At 42.1% G+C, this 23,428-nt stretch overlaps 1 protein-coding gene across 3 annotated transcripts in view; it reads right to left on the bottom strand.

The window, feature by feature from the left end:
* Nucleotides 1–23,428, bottom strand: part of LOC149233479 (uncharacterized) — a 107,831-nt gene that overhangs the window by 1,813 nt on the left and 82,590 nt on the right. The window lies entirely within an intron of this gene.

The following is a 23,428-nucleotide window of genomic DNA, read 5'->3' as shown; positions in this document are numbered from 1 at the left end:
GACCTCTACAAATGAAAAAACTTATCATTTTACAGATATCTATCAAACCGTAACATGATTTGTTAAGGAAAAAGTTATACTAAGATAGTTTTTAACCCTTTTTCTTCTCATAAATATCATCAGAATCTCTTGTAAACCTCTCCATGTTAGGGTCCCAACCAATGTTTTAAAACTCGGACTCAGAATCGGAACCAGCCGAGGGTCAACTCCGACTCGGACTCCAACTTGGTATCGACTTGGACTAGTTGATTCCAATGACTCGGTCTTTGTAAAAAGTACATTAAATATTTGATTTTAATGAAAAATCATATTTTTAAAGATTTTCATTCATGTTTCCAAACTCAAAGCATTAGAATAATAGAGAGAAGACAATACTTGATCAAAGCTTACTCATGAATATATCTATTATATCAAAATGGCACCGAATGCATTTTCCAATACATGTAATATATAGAGATCAGAACAAAAACACATAACCAATGCTGCTCCAAAGATCACCCAAGGACCTCCTCAATGTTGCTCCAAAAACCAACTCCAACTACTCACAAACTCCTCACAAATGCTCACGTAAATGCAATGAGATAGTTGTGAGGAAATATGAGGGGGTTAGGTCACCTTTATAGGGGTGGGAGAAGGGTAGAGGGGCTAGGAAATAATTTAAACAAAAAAAAATTGGTTTCAAGTCCGCCCAACCCACCTTTTTTATTAGAATATTCCTATTTAGTATTTAATGCTCATTCCTTTTAGCTGTTGCTATTTGTATTCTTTTAGCAGTTTCATCCAGTTTCTTAGATGAAACTGAGTGTTTCCATATTCTACATAGAAACCTGATGTTTCTATTATTGTAAATATCTCTGTATTATCATTGAGCTGTTTGCTCATTCCAAATTAATTCATTGAACATTCTTTTATGGTATCAGAGCGAGGTTAAGAGATTTCTTGAACAGTTATTCTCTCTGCATCCTAATCTCTTGAGTCCTTTCTAAGGTCGAGCCCTGAGGAGGTCTGTATTTCTGTTGGAGGAATCGATTTCTAAAGCCCGAAGCCGGGGTGTGAGATCGGGAGGTGGAAATTGAAGTTCCTGGGAGGAAAATCAATCAACAGAGGGAGTGACGTTGTGACTCTAGGCTGACGCAGTCACTGCACAAAGGCAGCAAGGCGCAAGCCATTCTGTGGTCGGATCAGTCGGGATCGGCTGTGATAGTGTGAGGTACTTGTCACTATTCTTCTGTCAGTGATATTCTCTGTACTGGACAGCCAACAAGGCATCCAAAGATTGTATTCAGAAACTACTACTTAATAATAAAACCCTCAGGTGTTGCACCAGTTTTCCCACATTGGGTTTTTTCGCAGATGTTTTTCCAAAAATAACGGTGTAATGTGTTGTGTATTTCTTTATTGCTCAGCTTCTTGTTTTCGCTTATAATTTAATTGGTGAAGACTGCAGTGTATTAGTTTCGATGTTTATTGTAGGAAAGAGTAAATAATTTGTTCAGTAATTAACAAACAGAAGGAACTTAATCAGTTGCTGCAGTGGTGATTCGGGTAATCGAATTTTCACATGGTATCAGAGTTGCAGGTGAAGCAAGAGAGCAGAGCCGGAAGAGCCCAGCGCTAAAGAGAAGGAGGGTCGAAGTGCTGCGTAGGCAGCAAATCGAATCCCCAGAGGGATTGCGTAGTCCAGGCCAAGAGGGCAAAGGTTTTCGAGGAAGGTCTCTCTCTGAGTGAGTCGACAGAAGTAAGAATTCCAGATCGAAGTTTGCCAGTGTCAAAGGGAGCAATGCAACAGCATCAGCAAAGAGGTAGTATTCTGGCGTGACACAGTTTTTTGCAACAGTTGCTGGGGCAGAAAATCGTCAAAAGGAAGAAGGGAGACATTGTTGAGGAAATTCTTCCTCAAAGGACTTCCAGCCAAGAAGTTTGATTTCTCGAGTGCTGAGCAGCAACAGAGAGGAGCAGATCTACCATCTCCAGCAGGGAGTGCGTAGACCAGCCCAGTGCTGCGCAACGGAGATAGGAGATAGTTCGACAGCTTGTTGGTAGAGATGGCGGCAAATGGGTTGCGAGATTAGGATCGGTTGGATGGTGCATCCAACTATGTGATCTAGAAGGTGAGGATGTCATGCCTTCTGGATGAACATTTTCTCAAGATCCGTCGATAGTGTGGTAGCTAAGCCCACGGATCAAGATCTGCTTAAAAAGTAAAAGGGAGAGATGGCGAAGGCCCAGTGAATGATCCTTAACAGAGTGAAGGATCATGTAGTATGTCACATCTCAGGCAAAGGCACTGCCAAGGAGAAGTGGGATTCCTTGTCCACACTATATCAGGGATCTTCCGAGCAGTGGAAGATGTACTTGGAGCAGAAGATGAGATCCACGCAGATGCAGAAGGGGGAACGCATTGAGCCATTCCTTGCAAAGATTCAAGAAAACCGAGACGAGTTGGCAGTTGTGGGGTCAACACCTCAACCTACAGAGATGGTGAGGTTGGCCCTGAACTCAGTTTCAGAAGAGTGGCAAGTATTTGTCCAGAGCATCCTGGGCAAGGAGAAATTGCCAGATTGGGAAGGAATGTGGATCGCTCTTCAGCAAGAAGAGATGAGGAGAGACTTGGTCAAGTGTAAACTTAATCACAGCAGCAACAGTGGGAAGAAGCCCAAGGAGGAGGATGAGAATGCAGCGCTCGCATCTAAGGGACAACGGGAGCAACAAAAGAAAAAGAAAGATATTTCGAAGATCAAGTGCTTCCGATGTGGTGAACTTAGTCACTATGCTACACAGTGTCCTCTCAAGAAAAATGACAAAGACGAGAAGCATGATCTGACAGCTGCACCCGCACAGATCAAGGAAGAGGTGTTTGCCATGATTGCCCAGAGGTGGGGTGATATAGAACTATAGTTCGAAAGAACTGCAGATGGGCAGGATCCTTGAGGAGTCCACCTCTTGGATCAATACCTTGCTACAGGAGCCCAAATCAGAAGTAGCAGGATGGCCCGGGTTAGTTGATGCAAAGGAGTGTTAGAGTGACAGTTGCAGTGGCTAGGAGCGCCAGAGATTGAACAACACATAGCTAGTGTTGGCACAAAGTAGAGTCAGCATCAGTGCAGTAGCTTCGGTGACAGCGCAGAGACTAGCAGCAGTCAAGAACTCCAGCAACAGATGCATCATGTTGAACCCCTGTTCAGTAATTTTGGATGCTTTTCCATTATTGATGCAGTAGCAGCAGCAGTTGGAGAAGGTTGCAAGGCAGATACAGTGTTGGCAGTGGCAGTGCCAGCAGTAGCACAGATGGAGAATTTGAGAGGGAGTTGCAGTACAGATGTAGTGTTGGCAGTGGCAGGGTTAACAGCAGTACAGATTCAGAGTTTGCACAGTAGTTGGTGGGCATCGATGTCAGACATCAGTAATGCAGAGGGAGATGTTACAGAGTTAGAGTGATGCTTCAGCAGGTTGCATTACTAGAGCACATTTCTTGCTAAGAGGGAGTGTTGATTTCTGGTAGCATCAGATGTGCTCTAAGCCTCAAAATTTGCAGGGAGGCTTGGACACATGTATTCCACAATACCCAGAAATCGTTTTAGGAGATTCCACCCAAAGATAGTTTTATTAAAATAATTAATTATTTTTTATGGCTGCGTAAGTCTAAACTTAGGAAATTAAAATAATTAAAGGGTATTAACCTAACTATGGGTGAAACTTCTAGAAGAAGATGAGGATCAAGCCAAAATGATCTAAGCCATTGATTAGGATCTAATATGGGTTGTTGGTACTCAACAAAAAGATAATAAGAGGAGGCTTGATGGGCATTTGGAAAGAAAATCGAGTAGAGATCAGAAGATCGAATTTCTAAAGCACACCAGTTGTCGGGAAGAGAATTCGAAGTGATCTTTTGCAGTGAGGGATGGGCATAGTTCCAGTTGGAGATTTCTCTTGATCCAGGAATACTCGGTAGAGGAGGCAGAAAGAGATCCGAGAGAGGCAGCGCAGAGGCTAAGCTGGCAAACGTAGGCTGATGCAGAGGTAGCGCAGAGCCTTGAGGAGGTCTCTATTTTTGTTGGAGGAATCGATTTCTGAAGCCAGAAACCGGGGTGTGAGATCGAGAAGTGGAAATCAAAGTTCTTGGGAGGAAAATCGATTAGCAGAGGGAGTGACGTTGTCCCTAGACGTTGTGACGTTGGGCTGACCATTCTGTGGTTGGATCAGTCGAGATCACCTGTGATAGTGTGACGTACTTCTCACTATTCTTTTGTCAGTGACATTCTCTGTACTGGATAGCCAGCAAGGCGTCCAGAGATTGTATTCAAAAACTATTTCTTAATAATAAAACCCTGAGTTGCTGCACCGGTTTTCCCACATTGGGTTTTTCCGGGGACATTTGTGCAAAAATAACGATTTAATTTGTTGTGTATTTCTTTCTTGCTCAATTTCTTGTTTCCGCTTATAATTTAATTGGTGAACACTGCAGTGTATTAGTTTCGGTGTTTATTGTAGGAAACAGTAAATAATTTGTTCAGTAATTAACAAATAGAAGGAACTTAATCAATTGCTGCAGTGGTGATTTGGGTAATCGAATTTTCACAACTAGGCCTAGTGATGTTGCTCATGCTAATACTAGTAATGTTATTGAGGCTAGAGAGGAGTTTGAGGAGTCCTCAAACTCTGAGCAAGATGATGTTTATGTAGCTCCTGTTGATGATCCCATGTGTAGTATTGGTGATGAGTTTGATGAGTGATCATGTTGATCAATGATTTTTAGTAGGCTAGTGGCATAGTAGCTTGAGTTGTAGCATTGCTTTTGGACTCAAGAGGCTATTTAGAGCCTCATTGTAGGATTGTTTTGGGACTCTAGCGGCCATTTAGAGCTTCATTGGTTATGTATTTTGTCAATGATATCATTGATATGTATTGCACTTGGTGTCATTTTGATATATGCAATCTTACATGGTATATAGATGACAAGACTTTCCATATTTTGTCTCTAATGGTTTGGAATCATGGTTTGTAATCTTAAAAATAATTCTTTTCATTAAAATTAACTATTTTATGTATTTTTTCCAATTCCGATTTATTGAATCTGTTTCAATCCAGCTTGATCCAGTTCCAGTTCGAATCATGGATAGACATGTGGTTGGTTCAAAAACACGGTTTCAGTTTTTAAAACTATGGGCACATCTACTACATTCTTCCAAGAATTTTTTAATAGTGGTATGAAGGAAGACATCCATGCCCAAGTTTTAATAGCTCGCCCTACCACCTAGCTTGAAGCCACTCAAAGAGTTCAGGAAGCCCAATAGTTTGTCAATGCTCAAATCAAAAAACCATCCTTTATTCCCCATCCCCATCCCACCAATCCCTCCCCTCCTCTCAAGATCCACAAATTAACCCTCGTTAAAATGGTAGAACGTCAACTTAAAGGCCTTTGCTACAATTATGAGAAAAATATTTTTCTCACCAAAATATAAGGGGTAGAACCTTTTTATGGCCATTTCAAAGGACTTACCAAAGGATGATGATGATGTGTTCACTCCGGACCCTCAACCTCTGAGGACCTTCCTCTGATCAACCAGATGTGGAACCTCAAACCTCCTTACATGCCTTGACAGTTATTTTAACTCCCCAAACCCTTAAATTAATTGGCTACTTTAAGCAACGTTAATTGACAATGGTAGCACCCGTAACTCTATTCATCATCGGGTCACCCAAGAGACATATTGATATATCCATGCAGTGAACAATTTCCAGATCATGATTGCAAGTGGAGGGTCTATGAAAGTGGAGGTCGTTCTGAAAATATGCCCCTTCAAATTGGTGATTACTCTTTGAAATCCCAAATGTTTTCAATTGAAATGGGTGATTGGGACATTGTGTTGGGGTTGAATGGTTACTCACACTAGGCCCTGTTACCCACAATCTTATCTTTAGACAAAATTGGGGCAACCAAGAGAATTATCCCAGTAAATAAAAGGGTGGTTGCAGTTCAAGAAGTAACAAATGTAGAAAATTAATGACCTGCACCCTTTTCCCAATTTTCAAATTTTGCTAGTGTTCTTCAAGCCCAACCCACATGTTTTGACATGCTGATATAAAAATTCTGAGCATTCATTTGAAACATAAAGAGAGTTTCTACTTTTCAGCTAATACAATGAACAATAAGCAAGCATACACATAAGTTTGACACAATTATTTTGGTCAACTAGACCCTGGAAAAACCTCAGAGTGGGGAAAACTAGTTTTCTAAAGAGGATTTTTACTTTTCTTCTAAAGGAAATTTTTACAACAAAAATACAAGAGGAGTTTGACTTATCTCTTCCCTTTTAGCTGCTTCTCAGAGGTTCCTTTAGCACTGAAAATTTTGGACTGATGTTTGCACCCACAGTCTGCCTCCTTTCAGTGACGAACTCAGCCGCTTATCAGCTTCCACTTGGCTGAGAATCTACCCACAGAACAGTCACCATTCCCAAACTTATTTCTAAACTGAGTGTTGAAATTTCTAAGTATTAACCGTTAGAAATTTTATCTGTATTCTTTGGTTTATTTCTCCTACTTGTTAATTATGAACAAGTTATTTAAACATATAAATATCGCAATAAACACAATACAATCTCAACCATCTACAGATCAACCGCTGAAAGAAATAGAAAACACACAAGTGACACCGTTATTTTTGGACAACTCGTCCCCGGAAAAACCCAGCTTGGGAAAACCGGTGCAACAATTCTAAGGGTTATTTTATTATGCAGTATTTCCTTGAGGACAACTGGGTGCCAAACTGGCCCACCCAACAGAGAAAATAATTTGGCAGTAATACCTCTCTATTCGGAAGCAGATATTCAAAAAATTTGCCCCACAAAACCCTCTCCAGCACAACTGAAGCACTGCGTCAGCCCTCCTGGCCTCTGCGTCAGCCTGAAAACCCCCTGCATTAGCTCTCTGAGGCTTTGCGCAGCCTCTGTGGCTCTCTGTGTCACTCCAGCAACCTCTGCATGGATGACACAAGTACTCCTGGATTTTACGTTAACCTCTGCTAGCCTCTGCATGGCTCCCTCTGGGTTTTGTGTCTGTCTCTTTGCCTCTGCGCTGATCTTCCACCACTATCTTTGCCTCTCCGTCTCGTACTCACTGCCCCTCATTACAAACTGATCACTAATTCGACTTCTCTTAGCAAACCCCGCTCTAGAAAATCGAATGACTGATCACTCTGGTGTGTTCTCCAACTGGCCTTCAAGCCTGCTCTTATACTTTTGCTGTTGGTCCTTCAACAACCGAGAGTACATCTCTAATCAACGGCTAAGATTAGATTTGGCTTGATCCATGTCATTTGAAACCTTCTAACCCAGTTTTATATTAATACCCAGTAATATTTTAATTTTCCTAAGTTTAGACTTAAGAACTCCATTAAAAATATTAATTATTTTAATATTTCCTAAACCGGGTAGAATCTGCCCAAACCGTTTCTGGGTCTTGGAGATCTCATGTGCTTTAGCCTCTCCACCAGTTTTCATGGCTAAAGCACATTCGATGCTACCCCGAATCAACACTCCCTCTTAGTAAGGATTGTGCTCTAGCAATACTCCACACTGAGCATCACTCTGATTATACAACACTGGTACTTGTGTTGTGCTAGGCCTCCCTGCCCAACATCCTCTACACTGATGCATCCTGTACTGCTGCCCATGGCACTACCACTGCCACTACTGCATACGTACGGCAACTCCCTCTGCATCTATGCTACTACTGGTCCTTTCTCCCAACACTGCATCTGCACTGCAACCCCCTCTCATCATGCTGCATCATGCTACTGCTAACCGCTACTGCACTGCAACTCAATTACTGAGAAGTAAGTAACTGATCCACCCAACTACTGACATCCCTGTCAAGCTAGAAACACTCCCGATGCTAAAGCTCTCTCTGTCGCTATCAAGTGCTCCCTCTATTGCCTCTGCGCTACTGCAGTAACTCCCTACCACTCGCACCGCTGCAATCCTCTTTGTGCCATCCTGCACTGCTGCAACCTCCTCTGTGCCTCTCGCATTGTTGCAACCCTCTCTGGACTGTCCGGGACTACTACACTGTAGCACTCTCTACCACTTCATCTGCATTCGTTTCTACCGACATCTGCCAGTCCTGCTACTTCTCACTTTAGGGCTCCCGTAGCAAGGATCTGATCCAAGAGTTTGGGTACCTCAAGGATCCTGCCCCTCATCGTTGTAGTCCTCCTGACTACAACTCGATGTCTCCCCAGCTCTTCTCTAGAGGTACATGAGCACTCATGGCGCAATTGTCATCCTCCTCTACCTCCTTTTCCGCCTTCGTTGGCGTTGCTTTGGAGTCAGACGCCTCTCCCTTAGTCTTCTTCCTTGGACACTGGTTCGCATAATGCCCCAATTCCCCACAGTTGAAGCACTTAATCTTGGAGAGGTCCTTTTTCTTCCTCTTCTCCTGCCTTCCCGCAGATGCCAGAGGTGCATCCTCTTCCTCTTCCTTCTTGATCCGGACTCCTTTGTTGCTACTTCCTGTCTTAGACATCCATCTGATCTCTTCTTGGCGAAGAGTTGCCCACAATTCTTCCCAATCTAGAAGATTCGCGCTGCCCAGAATGCTCTAGACAAATGTCTCCCACTCCTCAAAGGCTGCATTTAGAGCAGTCCTCACCATCAACTCCTAATCCGGCGTGGCTCCTATGGAAGTCAGTTGGTCCCAAATTTCCTTCAATCTACCGAGGAAGTGATCTATCTGCTCCACCTTCTGCATCTAGTATGACCGCTGATTCTCAAGTAACATCTTCCTCTGTATGGAAGTATGTTGGTACAACGTCTTCAAGGTGTCCCACATTTCCTTTGTCGTCTCCTTCTCGGCAATATGCTGGACCACATGATCCTTGACCCCTTCAAGGATGATGCATTTCGCCTTGGCCATTGCCTCCTCGTACTTTTCATTATCAGCAGGGTCAACTGGGATAGCTATTGTTCTCAAGGTGAAGGCCTTGATGAGATGTCTATCTAGAATGGACAGAATCCTGGCCTTCCAGACCACAAAGTTGGACGGCCCGTCCAGCTTGTCCTGATCCCTCAGTCCATTCATGGCCATCTCTCTACTCTTCCTTTCAACTCCTCTGAGTCTCTACTTCCCTCTGGAAGTTCTCTCTTCGACTCCCTCTGAGTCTCTACTTCCCGTCTGGAAGTTCTCTGCTAGACTCCCTCTGAGTCTCGATTTCCCTCCTGGAAATCCTCCTGCCAACCGTCGAGTCGCACCTCTCTGATCTCCTATGCACCTACAACACTGATTTGGATTTCTTGGCTAGAAATCCACCTAGGTAGCGACTCCCTCTACCTTGGTTTTGCCTCGTTAGGTACTGTTTTGTCTCGGCAGCAACAGCACCCCACCAGCTTCACTCCCCGCAATCTGCCCACAGCTTCCTATGCCCCAGCAACTAAAGGATTGAGCCTCTAGGCTCTGCGCAATCCCAACGCTGGCTAAAATGCTCCCCTAGCCAACTACGTCAACCCTCCTAGTCTCTGCGTGTCTCTGCATGAGCCTTTTCTGCTGTCCTCAACCTCTGTGTTGGCCTCTCTTTGGCCCGGACTGATGACGCAGTCTCTTTACGTCAACCCTTCTTTGTCACTTTCTGCAATGAACAACGTCTGTCACTCGGGACAGTTGTTTCTGCTGCAAATGCTCTGCTTCAGCTGGTGCCTTCAGCTCTCCTATGGTCTGCAACCACGCTCTAATACCATGTTGAAATTTCTAAGTATTACCCGTTAGAAATTTTATCTATATTCTCTGGTTTATTTCTCCTACTTGTTAATTACGAACAAGTTATTTAAACATATAAATATCCAACAAACACAATACAGTCTCAACCATCTACAAATCAACAGCTAAAAGAAATAGAAAACACACAAGTGACACCGTTATTTTTGGACAATTCGTCCCTGGAAAAACCCAACTTGGGAAAACCAGTGCAGCAATTCTGAGGGTTATTTTATTATGCAATCTTTCCTTGAGTACAACTAGGTGTCAAATTGGCTCACTCGACAGAGAAAATAATCCGGCAGTAATACCTCTCTATTCGAAAGCAGATATTCAAAAAATCTGCCCCATGAAACCCTCTCCAGCACAACTAAAGCATTGTGTCAGCCCTCCTGGCCTCTGCGTTAGCATGAAAACCCCCTGCGTTAGCTCTCTGAGGCTCTACGCAACCTCTGTGACTCTCTGCGTCACTCCAGCAACCTCTGCGTGGATGACGCAGGCCCTCCTGGCTTCTGCATTGTCTCTGCTAGCCTCTATGTGGCTCCCTCTAGCTTCTGCGTCTGCCTCTCTGCCTCTGTGCTGGTCTTCCGACACTATCTTTGCCTCTCTGTCTCATACTCACTGCCCTTCGCTGCAAACTAATCACTATTTCAACTTCTCTTAGCAAACCCTGCTCTAGAAAATAGAATGACTAATCACTCTGGTGTGTTCTCTAACTGACCCTCAAGCCTCCTCTTATAATTTTCCTATTGGTCCTTCAGCGACTGAGATTACATCTCTAATTAACGGCTAAGAACAGATTTGGCTTGATCCATGTCATTTGGAACCTTCTAACCCAGTTTTATATTAATACCCATTAATATTTTACTTTTCCTAAGTTTAGACTTAGGAACTCCATTAAAAATATTAATTATTTTAATATCTCCTAAACTGGGTAGAATCTGCCCAAACCATTTCTAGGTCCTGGAGATCTCATGTGCTTTAGCCTCTCCACCAATTTTCATGGCTAGAGCACATCCGATGCTACCCCAAATCAACATTGAGTCTTCAAAAAAATCTAGTTCTCTTCAGCATAGACTTTGGGCCACTGAACTGTTCCTTATTCCCAGAAATTCGAGCCTCACTGGCTGTCACGTGTAGCCTTAAAACAGGAGCTCACAGTCAACAAATACACCCATGTATTTACCAGTTGTTAACCTCCCACATTAGTGAGCAAATACGCTCCTAAACAGCTCCTTAAAATCACTGACTAATACTCAAAAAAAGCCCAAGATTCTTGTTGTCTCTAGGCTGAAAATCTAGTTGCCTCCCACAGCATAAGTTGCCTGAGATTTGAGTCATTAGAACCCTTGCCCAAACAAAGGAGAGACTCGACCTGTGTGCAACCAGTAGCAGTACTTGTCTCCACAAACCTCTAGTCCTTCTCAAGACTTAATCTCGACCCTAAGAGAGAATTTGAACTGCTGGTGAAGATGGCTCTTGATCTCTGCTGTAGATTTCCAAAGCTTCTCCTCCTTTCTCCTAGCTCCTCTCCTCAATGCCCTCATGAGAATAATGAGCCTCCAAAACTCCTTTCTCCATGTTTGTCTCTTGGGAAAAGATGAGAACCCTATCCCTAAGATCTAATGGTTGAGATTCAATCTCAAACCATTTAGATCAAGGGTGGAGATTAGTCTCCTACTTGACCCCTCCTCATGTGGTCCCCTTCTTTTATTAATAGTCTCCCTAGTACTTTTTAATGTTTTAGTACCATGGTCACTTTTTCTCATAAAGTGACTTTTAAAACATAAGTCACTTTAATAATATAAAGTGTACTTTAGTACTTTACACATAAAGTCACTTTTAAAACATGTGACTTTAATAACTTAAAGTACATAGTACATCTCCACATAAAAAGTACTTTAGCCCCCTTGATATTAATAAACTCATAATATCACTTAGACAAAAGGTGATTTATGTGTCTCCCTAGGCCAAAAGGAGAAATTCCTAGGAAACACGTCCTTGGTACCATTTTCAACAACAAACGAGGTAGCAAGCTGACATTTATTAAAGAGCGGCATTTCTCCTTCAGAAGTGATTCAAATGTAAATCTGATGTGGTTGGAACAACTATCTTCACAAAATGACTACTTCAGTAAACCATGCTAGTTGTAGAATATATTTTCCCAAGTGTGAGGAAGTTCGAAGGATGAAGCATGTTGAGAACTGTTGAAATATGTAGCTATGGTCGGTCTTCATAATATTCATTTGTACTTGTAATGATGAAATACGAATTATATTTGTAAAATAAAATTTATATGAAGCATGTTCTTCATGCTAGAGAGAAAAAGAAAATATTTATTTGATTCTATATTCAAAAGGAAATTTTTGAATTTTAAAATTATGATTTACCTCCACAAGAAGACCAAGTCGTCCCTCTTGCACAAGTCGGCTCAGCCACTTTATGGCCACCCATTTGACCCTCAAGGAAGACTATAAATATGAGTGACTACAATCTTGGAGGGAGTGCGGGATCACATTGTCTCAAATATCCACGGGAAAGAAACTCCATTCACAATATGGAAAGCACTGACAAAATTGTTCGAGAATAGTAGTGACCACAGGAAGCTAACGCTAAAGGATAAACTTTGAAATATCAAGATGCAGAAGAATGACAATATTCTGCAGTATCTGAGCAGGCTCTCACACAATGTCATGATGAACTTGGTGGGGGTGGTGTTAATGTTGCAGAAGATGACTTGGTAAGCCTAGCCCTTCTAGGCCTTCCCAAGAGTTGGCATAGCTATCAAGATTCAGTGAACGGGAGGGAGTGTTAAAATTGGCAACTAGGGCCAAACTCCATGTGGGTCATCTTATTCATGGCTGATAATATTTTTATTAGATTCCTCTCGTCGAGAGGTGTAAGATTGATCTAAAGATCATCCGATTCCGATAAGTATTTATGGAGATATGAACTTATTTTGATTATGGAATAATTATCAAGCCGACCTATAACTCATGTAGGCTCAGAAGCCCAACAGTCGCATCTATTCAATCATCAACAGTTGTGTATAAATACAGGAGGTCTTTTCCTCATTTGGACTCACTCAACTCATCACATCTCTCTCTCTCTCTGGTGCGCGGCGAAATCTTGCACTGGTGCACGGCGAAATCTTGCACTGGTGTGCGGCGAAAATTTGCACTGGTGCGAGGCAAAATCTTGCATTGGTGCGCGGTGAAATCTTGCACTGGTGCGCGGCGAAATCTTGCCCTAGTTTAGGGCTGATCTGGGGTTTACTGCTGCTGATGTAAATCAGATTTATGTACTATTTCTCTCTGCTGAATTATTGAAGATAAAGGAAGATTTGATCAAAGGGTTTCACCACATTGGGGTTTGTCCCTAGCTCGCCGCCACATCTTGTGTCTCTTGTCTTGGCTTGTTTTCTGTCGATCGTTTAATGTTCTATCTGCACTTTACTTTATGTACATGTGATTGCTAATCTGTGGATAATAATAAGAAAGATAAGTAAACTGCTATAAGCATAGAACATACCATAAATTAACATGGAATCGGAGCTGAGGTGAAGACAAAGCCCAAGCAAGAGCAAGAGCAATCACTGAAGAGAAGATTGGCAGGCTATCCAAAAAGAATTCATGGGGTCCTCAACACACTTCCCTGCCGAAGACAAGCTCCGTGACAAGAAGATGTCTCTCGATCTAACATTGGAAGAACAGGAAGTGTTGGACCATGTGAAAGGCGGAATTGCTGAGCCTCCATCAAATGCATCTGCTGCTGCTAGGAACAAATGGACCTAAGGGTGGAAGAAAAGGACAATGTTACATTTGCGATAAAGCAGGTCACTATGCAAGGGAGTGCCCTGATAGAAGGGACTCACATCGGGACGATGATCAAAATCCCTCTCATGGCAATCAAAGGAATGGCAAATCTAATAGCAGAGGAAAAAGGAGTGCTGGAAATCAAGGAAGAGGACAACCATTCAAGAAGGCTAGAAATTCCAGGTATGAATCTAACACTGTTGACAATAAGCAGGATGAATATTATCTACCAGCTGCTCTATCTACCTCTGCTCCTTCGAACTCGCTAGGAATTTGGCTTATTGATAGTGGTGCCTCAAGGCACTTCACTGGTTACAAAGAAGTTCTCCATAATCTGATAGAGAAAGAAACTAACCTGGAAATTGTCCTTGGAGATAATATGAAATATCCCGTGAAAGGTGTAGGCAATGTCTCTCTTAAATTGAATCAAGGTAATACGATCCACTTACAGGATGTATTATATGTACCTTACTTCAAAAAGAACCTGGTGTCCATTTCGGCAATGGAAGAAAAAGGCTACAAGGTGGCTTTCATCAAGGGCAAGGTACGTGCATGGAAAAACAATATTAAAGATGCCTTCACTCTTGGGTTTCGAGTTGATTCATTATATCAGGTCGGTGGAAGTCCGCTAGGTGTCATGTCTTGTGACACATCTCTTCAGTCCGAACTTTGGCATCGAAGGTTTGCCCACCTTCATTATAAAGCTCTACACGATGTAAGACAGATGGTAACAGGGATGCCCGAATTCCGAGTAGAGAAAGAAGGTGTATGTCCGGGATGTGCCGAAGGAAAGCTAAAAAGGGGACCATTCCCCTCAAGCCAAAGCAAGACCTCCGATATATTACAACTGGTTCACTCAGACATATTTGGTATGATGCATGTGAACTCCTTGGGAGGATATTTATATTACCTTACTTTTACAGATGACTATTCTCGAAAGACTTGGATATACTTCTTGAAAAAGAAGGATGAAGTGTTCTTTTGGTTTCGACACTTCAAAAACTTGATCGAGAATCAAACCGAAAAGAAGATCAAGATCTTAAGGACTAATAATGGCACTGAATATGAATCTAACGAGTTTCATGACTTTTGTAAAGAGGCTGGCATCAAGAGGGAGACTACTACACCATATACTTCTGAACAGAATGGTGTGGCGGAAAGGAAGAACCGTATGATTGTGGAAGTTGACCGTGCCAAGCTCCATGATGAAAGACTTCCAAAGTTTCTTTGGGCCAAAGTTGCAAGCACCGCCGTATATGTACAAAACTGATGCCCTCATCAAGCATTAAGTTCCAAGACTCCTAAAGAAATGTTCACCGGTAAGAAACCTGACATATCTCATTTTAGAATTTTTGGAAGCCCTGTATATTTTCATGTGCCGAAAGAGAAAAGAAATAAATTGGGTGCATCTGGAAAGAAAGGAATCTTCGTGGGCTATAGAATCTATGTAGCCGATCAAAGGGAAGTTGTGATTAGTCATGATGTCACCTTTGATGAAGATATGGCTCTCAGCAAGGTGAAAAATCTTCCTACAGTGAGGAGCTCTCAAGAAGCTGACACCAAGGAACCAAAAGAAAAAGAGTATGACGAGATATTTGCACCTGTTACCAGATATACCACCATCCGCTCGATCATAGCCCTTGCGGCTTCACAAGGATGAAACCTAAATCAGATGGATGTCAAGACCACGTTCTTGCATGGTTCGATCAAACAAGAGGTCTACGTGGAGCAAACCGAAGGATTTGAGATTCATGATCAGGAATCTCATGTATGTAGGTGGTAGAAAGCCCTCTATGGCTTGAAGCAAAACACCCCGGGCATAGTATGAGAGAATCAACAGCTGTCTGATGAAGCTGAGATTCACTAGGAGTGAAATCGATCCAAACCATCCGAAGGTTGTGGATGTCAGACCTCTCATACCGACACCTATGTCTGACAGGTGCAGACCCTCTCATTTGTAGAAGACAGAGGGAGTTGGATTCCGAATGTGGAAAGATAAACTGCAAGCATGTGACTACCTCGAGGATCTTAACTTTCAAGAAGTTATATGGTAGTGATGTCGGACCAGATTTGGGAAATGCCTTTAAGTTTCATAAACTCATTCGCGTTGATGTTCTTGGAGAACCTTCGTTCGAACATATGTGTTGCAGTTAGCATGGTGAGCTCATATTTGGTTGAGCCTCACTGGATTGGTGCCAAGAATCTTCTGAGATATCTTCGGGGCATAATCTCTCATGGATTGAGATACACTGCCGGAAATATGAAAACTGCATGATTATTCGAATGCAAACTGGTCAGTGAGTACACATGATGAATACCACTGTGATTCTCTGTGACAACCAGAGGTGGGATTCGATTATTGAGGAATCCCGTATTCGACGATTGCTCCAGCAGATAGACATCAGATACTGCCTTATCTGGGATATGGTAAGTCGATGAGCAAGGAGGCTCCATCGCATTAAGATGATGTACAGGTCGATACACTTTGTCAGAGCCCCGGGGAAAGATCAAATTTGTGATTTTCCCGAACGACTTGGAGTCGTCGAGAGACCCTTGTACAAGGGTCCTGCATGTTGCATACATTGAGCTCTGGGAGCTCTGGGGGCTTGCAGTTCTTACTGGAGCAACATACGACCACAGGGTGACTCACCCTCCCCTGGTGGTGCGCACTGGGACAAGATGATTTGCTCTCTTGTGGGACAGGATGATTTGCTCTCCTGTGTAGCAAGATGATTAGTTCTCCTGTGAGGTCTGGATGATGTGTTCTCCATGACGGTTATGTAGCAGGATGATTAGCTCTCCTGTGAGGCCTGGATGATGTTTTCTCCATGCCGATTGTGTAGCAGGATGATTAGTTCTCCTGTGAGGACAGGACTGATTAAGTTCTCCAGTCGAGGCATCCTACCCATGCAGTCTGGGACTCATGGGAAGTACCTCTCATCTGATCAATGAGCAGGGAAATGAGGATAGGGACCATAGTAGTACTGATGGACGCATCGCTGTATCTACCGTACTCCCTATGCTAGGATGACCTTCATTGATCTGGGATCAATGATACTGGTCTGGGACCAGTTGTAGGAGTTGTACCTACTATGACGCTAACTTCGGGTCAGTTGAGACTGGTCTGGGACCAGTGGTACATACTCTAAGACTGACCTCGGGTTAGTGCAGGACTGGTCTGGGACCAGTGAGAGTGGTACATACTGTGACGCTGACTTCGAGTCGGTTGAGACTGGTCTGGGACCAGTGGTACACTCTCTAAGACTAATGATACTGGTCTGGGACTAGTGGTAGGAGTTGTACCCACTATGACGCTGACTTCGGGTCAGTTGACACTGGTCTGGGACCAGCGATACATACTCTGAGACTGACTTCGAGTCAGTGAAGGACTAGTCTGGGACCAGTAGTAGTTGTGGTACCTACTATGATGCTGACTTCGGGTCGGTTGAGATTGGTCTCGGACCAGTGGTACACACTCTGAGACTGACTTTGAGCCAGTGGAGGATGATACTAGTCTGGGACCAGTGGTAGGAGTTGTACCCACTATGACACTGACTTCGGGTCGGTTGAGGACTGGTCTGGGACCAGTGGTACACACTCTAAGACTGACTTTGAGTCAGTATGATACATCCTCGATCATTTCTTCTTCTTCATAATTCGGACAAAGCAGAGCAGAGCAGATCAGAACAAGGCAGAACAGAACAGAGCAGAGCAGGCAGGATAGAGTAGAGCAGAGCAGGGGTCAAGCTATACAGGGCAGTGCATTTGATGGATGAATAGTAGCGACCGACAGACAAATTACAGATGGAGTTCTCCCTAATTGAGAGGGAGTGTTAAAATTGGCAACTAGGGCCAAACTCCATGTGGGACATCTTATTCATGGCTGATAATATTTTTATTAGATTCCTCTCTTCGAGAAGTGTAAGATTGATCTAAAGATCATCCAATTCTGATAAGTATTTATGGAGATATGAATTTATTTTGATTATGGAATAATTATCAAGCCGACCTACAACTCATGTAGGCTCAGAAGCCCAACAGTCGCATCTATTCAATCATCAATAGTTGTGTATAAATACAGGAGGTCTTTTCCTCATTTGGACTCACTCAACTCATCACATCTCTCTCTCTCTGGTGCACGGCGAAATCTTGCACTGGTGTGCGGCGAAATCTTGCACTGGTGCGCGGTGAAATCTTGCCCTAGTTTAGGGCTGATCTGGGGTTTACTACTGCTGATGTAAATCAGATTTCTGTACTATTTCTCTCTGCTGAATTATTGAAGATAAAGGAAGATTTGATCAACGGGTTTCCCCACATTGGGGTTTGTCCCTGGCTAGCCACCACATCTTGTGTCTCTTGTCTTGGCTTGTTTTCTGTCGAACATTTAATGTTCTATCTGCACTTTATGTACATGTGATTGCTAATCTGTGGATAATAATAAGAAAGATAAGTAAACTGCTATAAGCATAGAACATACCATCAATTAACAGGGAGCAACTACCAAATTGGGAATGCTTATGCTCTGATTTGGTACAAGAGGAAATAATACGGAATACTAGAGATGGGACTTCATCCAAGGGCAAGGATGAAGAAAACTTTGCATTGGTTGGAAAGGGAAAGAATGGAAAAGGGAAGAAATCTCAAACCAAACTAGAATCCAGTTAAGGGAGCAAGAAGAAAGATTTGTCCAAAATTAAATGCTTTAATTGTCATGAATTCGGGGACTGTGCCACGAAGTGTCCACACAAAAAGGCAAGCAAGAAGACCTCAAGAGGAGTAGCAGGTGAAGCCTTGGATTCACAGTTCGAGCTTGAATTTACCCTTATCGCATGCATGGCCAGCACAGTGATGGGGAGCATGTGGTACTTGGACTCAGGTGCATCGTTCCACATGACAAGGTGTAAAGAGTTTTTCAGTGACCTAGAGGAGAAAGATTTGCAGATGCACATTGAGCTGGGGGATGACGGAAGGTACAATGCAACCGGGATTGGTATAGTCACCTTTTAGAGGGAGTCGGGCTCCCCTCTTAGGCTCAAGGATGTCATGTTCGTTCTGGGCCTAAAGAAAAATCTCATCTTTGTTGCAGTTTTGGAAGACTGTGGTTATGATGTGATCTTCAGCGAAGGAAAAGCATTCCTAAGACACATAGCCGTGAGATAGGTTTAAACAAGTGCTAGGCCACTCAATTGTGTCTCCCGGACGAGTTGGTTCCCAACTTATCCTTCTTCATCTCATATCCATAGGGTCTACCCCCCATAGCCTATTTTTGGGAGACAGCTCAAAAGGAGAGGTTAGGGATCAAGGTGACAACCCCTGACCTGAGTCGTTGTCGCTTTGCTTATACAATTTGAGCAACAACAAATCTCATCTTCGAGAAGAATAAAGTCATGGATCTAGTTAAATAAAAAGTAAAGAAACAAACATATTGGCCATGACCCTAATGGTGGATGGAATAAAGGACAACCTCATTCCATACATATCCAACATAGATTCTGCTCAAGAGATGTATGAGGCCTTTATCCAAATTGTTCACAATCAAGAATCTTGGTCAAATTGCAAGTCTTAAGAATTAACTAAGAACTCTGAAGATGTCAAAGGATGACATTGTGGCATCCTTCTTTGTAAGAATAGCTAGAATCAGAGATAAACACCAGGCAATAGATGAGATAATACCTGAAAAAGGGCTCGTAATCACTGCACTTCTAGGATTACAAACATTTTGGAGTGCCTTTTCATCAGGTATCAACAGTTGGAAGGAAACCCCTACATTCGAACAATTATGGAATGCATGTAGTCAAGAACAAGTTAGATTTTCATTAGTAAGCAACAAAGAGAATGAAGAGGAGAAAACTTCAAATGTCTATTCCGCTCATCACAAGAACAAAGGAACCTTCAAGAAGTCTAAAGGGCCTAGAAGGAAGGTAGACCTATCAAAGATAGAATGCTACAATTGTCACAAGATGGGTCACTATAGAAATGATTCTCTTGAAAATCCTAGGAATAAAAAGAAAAATAGGGATCAAGCAAATGTTGTCGAAGAAGGATCTCCAAAGAAGAACAACACTGAAGAATCGGAAACAAGGGACTTACACTACTAAGTCCTCTACTCTAAAGTTTTGAATTATTTTCCTTTATGCTTTGATTTCTAGTACTTGTAGGTTTAACATGCTTTGGAAAAATATTTTTGAATTGTTTTGATAAAGTTATAGGTATCCCTCAAGATTGGATTAAGAGGGAGCCCTCACCATTTTTCAAAGATAAGTATCTTATTCCTTGTATTATCATTTTATATTTGGTTTCCTTCTCTTATCTAAATGTGTTTGTATTAGATGCTAATAACATTTCTTTTCATATTTTCCTTGTTTAGGAAAAGCTTGCTGATATGCTCAAGGGCTATGGAGAAGACCTCACAAGACAAAGCATGATAGAAGTTCTATTGGAATTGATGTCCTATAAGGTTTGTCTAGAAAACAATTCAAAGGTATGTCTTAGACCATAAGCCTTGTTCTCTTCATGATAAAGGTATATTCATTCATTCTAATAAATATGTTTTACATTACTAACAAGTGTTATGTCTAGGACCTTTGAATCATAGAGATTCTTATTTGGGTGATTAATCATTAGATTGAATCTACCCTCATTAAAATCATCATGTTTGTGGAACCCTAAAAGGTTCTCTATAAAACCCTAACCTAAGGGTATGTCAATGCTAATGTGAAAAACCCTAGTCTACTTAGGGTTACTAATGAAATCTAGAAAATACTATTCTTTTGATGTTTGGGGTTTTGATGGTAATGTCATGTTTGGAGTTTTAGTATTGTTATGGAAACCCTAGTCCTTTAGGGTTGGATGGTAATGTATTCCTAGACCTTGAGGTTTTGGTAAATTAGGGTTTATAAGCAAAACCCTTATAATATCTAGAGTAAGCTCCTAGGAATGAAACCCTAGGTGTATGTTTGTCCGTCTGATCAAAACCCTAGCCTAATCAAGATTGTTATATGTCTAACTTTAAATTTGTGTCTTGGGCTTACCTAGTGAATATTGATAAGCTTGTGCATGATTATGAAATCCTAGATATGAATATGTGCTAACCGAAGTCACCTGACACGGGGATTCAGGATTCATAAGATACGGGGATTCGAGAGTCGGATCCGGACACATTGACCCCCCAGAACAGGACACATAGGATTCTTCATATATTATTTTATTAAAAAATATATATATTAAAAATTAGATATTTCTTACACAAATTCTCATTAATGATACAAATTCATTGATTTCAAACATAGATCTTCATCTAGATGTTACACAAATTCTCATTAATGATACATATTCATTGATTTCAAATATAGATCTTCATCTAGATGTTAGTTTTACTGTTTACAAAGTAAGTTAGTAACATTATAACGTGCATAGTACATACAAAATTCAAATACATGTCACATAAATCATGATTCATAAATGAAAGACAACTTACAAGATAGTAAGATAAAGACACTAACAACTGTAGTTTTCTCATTAAGTCATCAAATCAAAATGTGTTACATAGGTAGTGCAATGCCAATGGCAAATAGAAATAGAAAATATAAAACAACTATAGGTATACAAGCCTCAAGGCAATAGGTAGCCCATGACTCATGAGTCAACAATCCTCATAGTCATCATCAGAATCAGCATCAATGTCCTCATCATCATGGTCACCACTGCTCTCCTCTACATCCTCCTCCTCCCCTGTATCCATAGTCGCCTCTGCATCTGCTGGTGTGGAGGATGACCCCTCTAAAATATCACCGTCATCAAATCTAACAGGCTCTAGCACTGGATCATTGAGATCCATGTTGGCCAATGCCAACTCAACACTGTTGTCCAGACCCATATCATCAGGAAAGACATCCCACATCTTTGTCTTTCCCCTCAACCACTCTTCCCTCTGCTTGTAAATAAGACGAAGGTTGGTGTGCACATACACCATTGTCTCTGCCTTGGACTGCTCAAGCCTGCTCTTCTTCACACTATACAAATTCCCATATGTGCTCCAATTCCTCTCGCAACAAGAGAATGAAGTCCCCTGAGAGAGGAGCCTCATGGCTAACTGCTGAAGAGGAGGGCTTGTTGCCCCATGATTTGCCCACCAAGAATAGGGCTTCTTAGCCCCCCTGTCTCTAATCACATCATATCTTGCAAATCGACCAGTGCCAGTGGAAAACTCTGCAAAGGCATCCTCCACCTCATCAAGCAATGCTCTATCCTGAAAAACCCGCCTGAATGCATCTTTCCTCCCCTGTGAGATTTCACCATCCATGTGAGGAGGGAATCTGCGGGAAGGTCCACCATTCAGCCACTCATGGCTGTAGTATTTTGGGTTCAATGAGTGAGCCAAACAATGTAAAGGTGTGCAATTCTTGTCCCATCTGCTGACAAGAATATCCTGTATAGTACCACAGAAGGCCTCTGGTGATGTCTCATACTCGGGGCACTCACTCTATAGAATAATGCTCCTCACAGACTCAATCATGGAATCCCATCCCTCATAAACCTCTCCTAGGATGGGTTTGTCTGTATCTGCAAATCGAAGCAAAGAAATGATAGGGTCCATGATCTAAATAATTAGATCTACGCTCTCCCACCAAGCATCATCTAGCGTTGTGTCCTTCACTCTTTTAGAGGCTACTTGATCTGTCTTTCTCCAAAAAGACCAAAACTTAGAAATAACCATGGCCCCAAGAGCGGTCTTGACCTCCCTCAACCTCTTCAACATGATGAATGAAGAGGCAAACCGTGTATCAACAATCTTCAACAATGATAGATTGTTGTACTCCTTGTAGATAGTGAGGGCATTTGTATGATTTTGCACGAAGTTACGGATATGTCGTGCATCCTCAACAATGTTACCAATACAAAGCACATTAGAAGCAATGGATTTCAATGCTAAGTTCAACGAATGGACAATGCAAGGTATCCAAAACTTGTGGATATTTAGCTTCCACAATCATGCCAACAGGTGCATTATCTGTAATGTTTTGCACATAAGAATCAACACCTACATCTTCAATAACTTTAATAAATAACTCACCCATAAATTGTGCATCCTTGTATTCTCCGTGTATCCACTACTTTCAAGAAAACTAGACCATTCAAGGAAGACACCATGAAGTTGATGATTGGGTGTCGCGCTGGATCTGTCCATCCATCAGAAACAATGCTAACCCTAGATGTTGGCCATGATGCTTTAATAGGCTCAAGCATTTTTTGCATCTCTTTTTTTGCCTTCGTCAATAATGTGGTTCTAAGCCTCTCTGAACCAGGAGGCACATACCATGATGGAGACCCGTGAGTTAGAGCTCGACACATCTCAATAAATAGAGGTGAGCGTGCAACATTAAATGATATGAAGTTTTGATAGAAAAAGAAGGCAATGGTGAGATCAAGCTCTTCCCGTTTCTCTTTTTGAAAAATCTTGTCCATTGGACCAAATGAAATTGCTCTTCTTTTTGCTGCTTGTCCCCCAATAAAACTCTCAAATGGATATTTGGTGGTGTCTTTCTTCAAAAATGGAAGGGGATCTTCATTCTTGGTTTTTCTTGATTTTGCAGCCACATTTGCCATACCAACAGTGAACTCCTTTTCCATTTCTTTCCTCTTTTGTAAAGGAACAGCTTTACAAGCTCCAATTCCACAACCTGGTAAAGCCAACAAATGGAAATTTGGTGGTGCCTTTCCTCAAAAATGGAAGGGGGTCTTCATTCTTGGTTTTTCTTGATTTTGCAGCCACATTTGCCATACCAACAGTGAACTCCTTTTCCATTTCTTTCCTCTTTTGTAAAGGAACAGCTTTACAAGCTCCAATTCCACAACCTGGTAAA

Source organism: Pinus tabuliformis, chromosome J (assembly GCF_031772625.1).
Source record: "Pinus tabuliformis cultivar Carrire ecotype Pingquan chromosome J, CPIR1, whole genome shotgun sequence".
Taxonomy (NCBI): domain Eukaryota; kingdom Viridiplantae; phylum Streptophyta; class Pinopsida; order Pinales; family Pinaceae; genus Pinus; species Pinus tabuliformis.
Note: the sequence above shows the minus strand (reverse complement) of the source record. Positions and strands in the feature narration are given on the sequence as shown.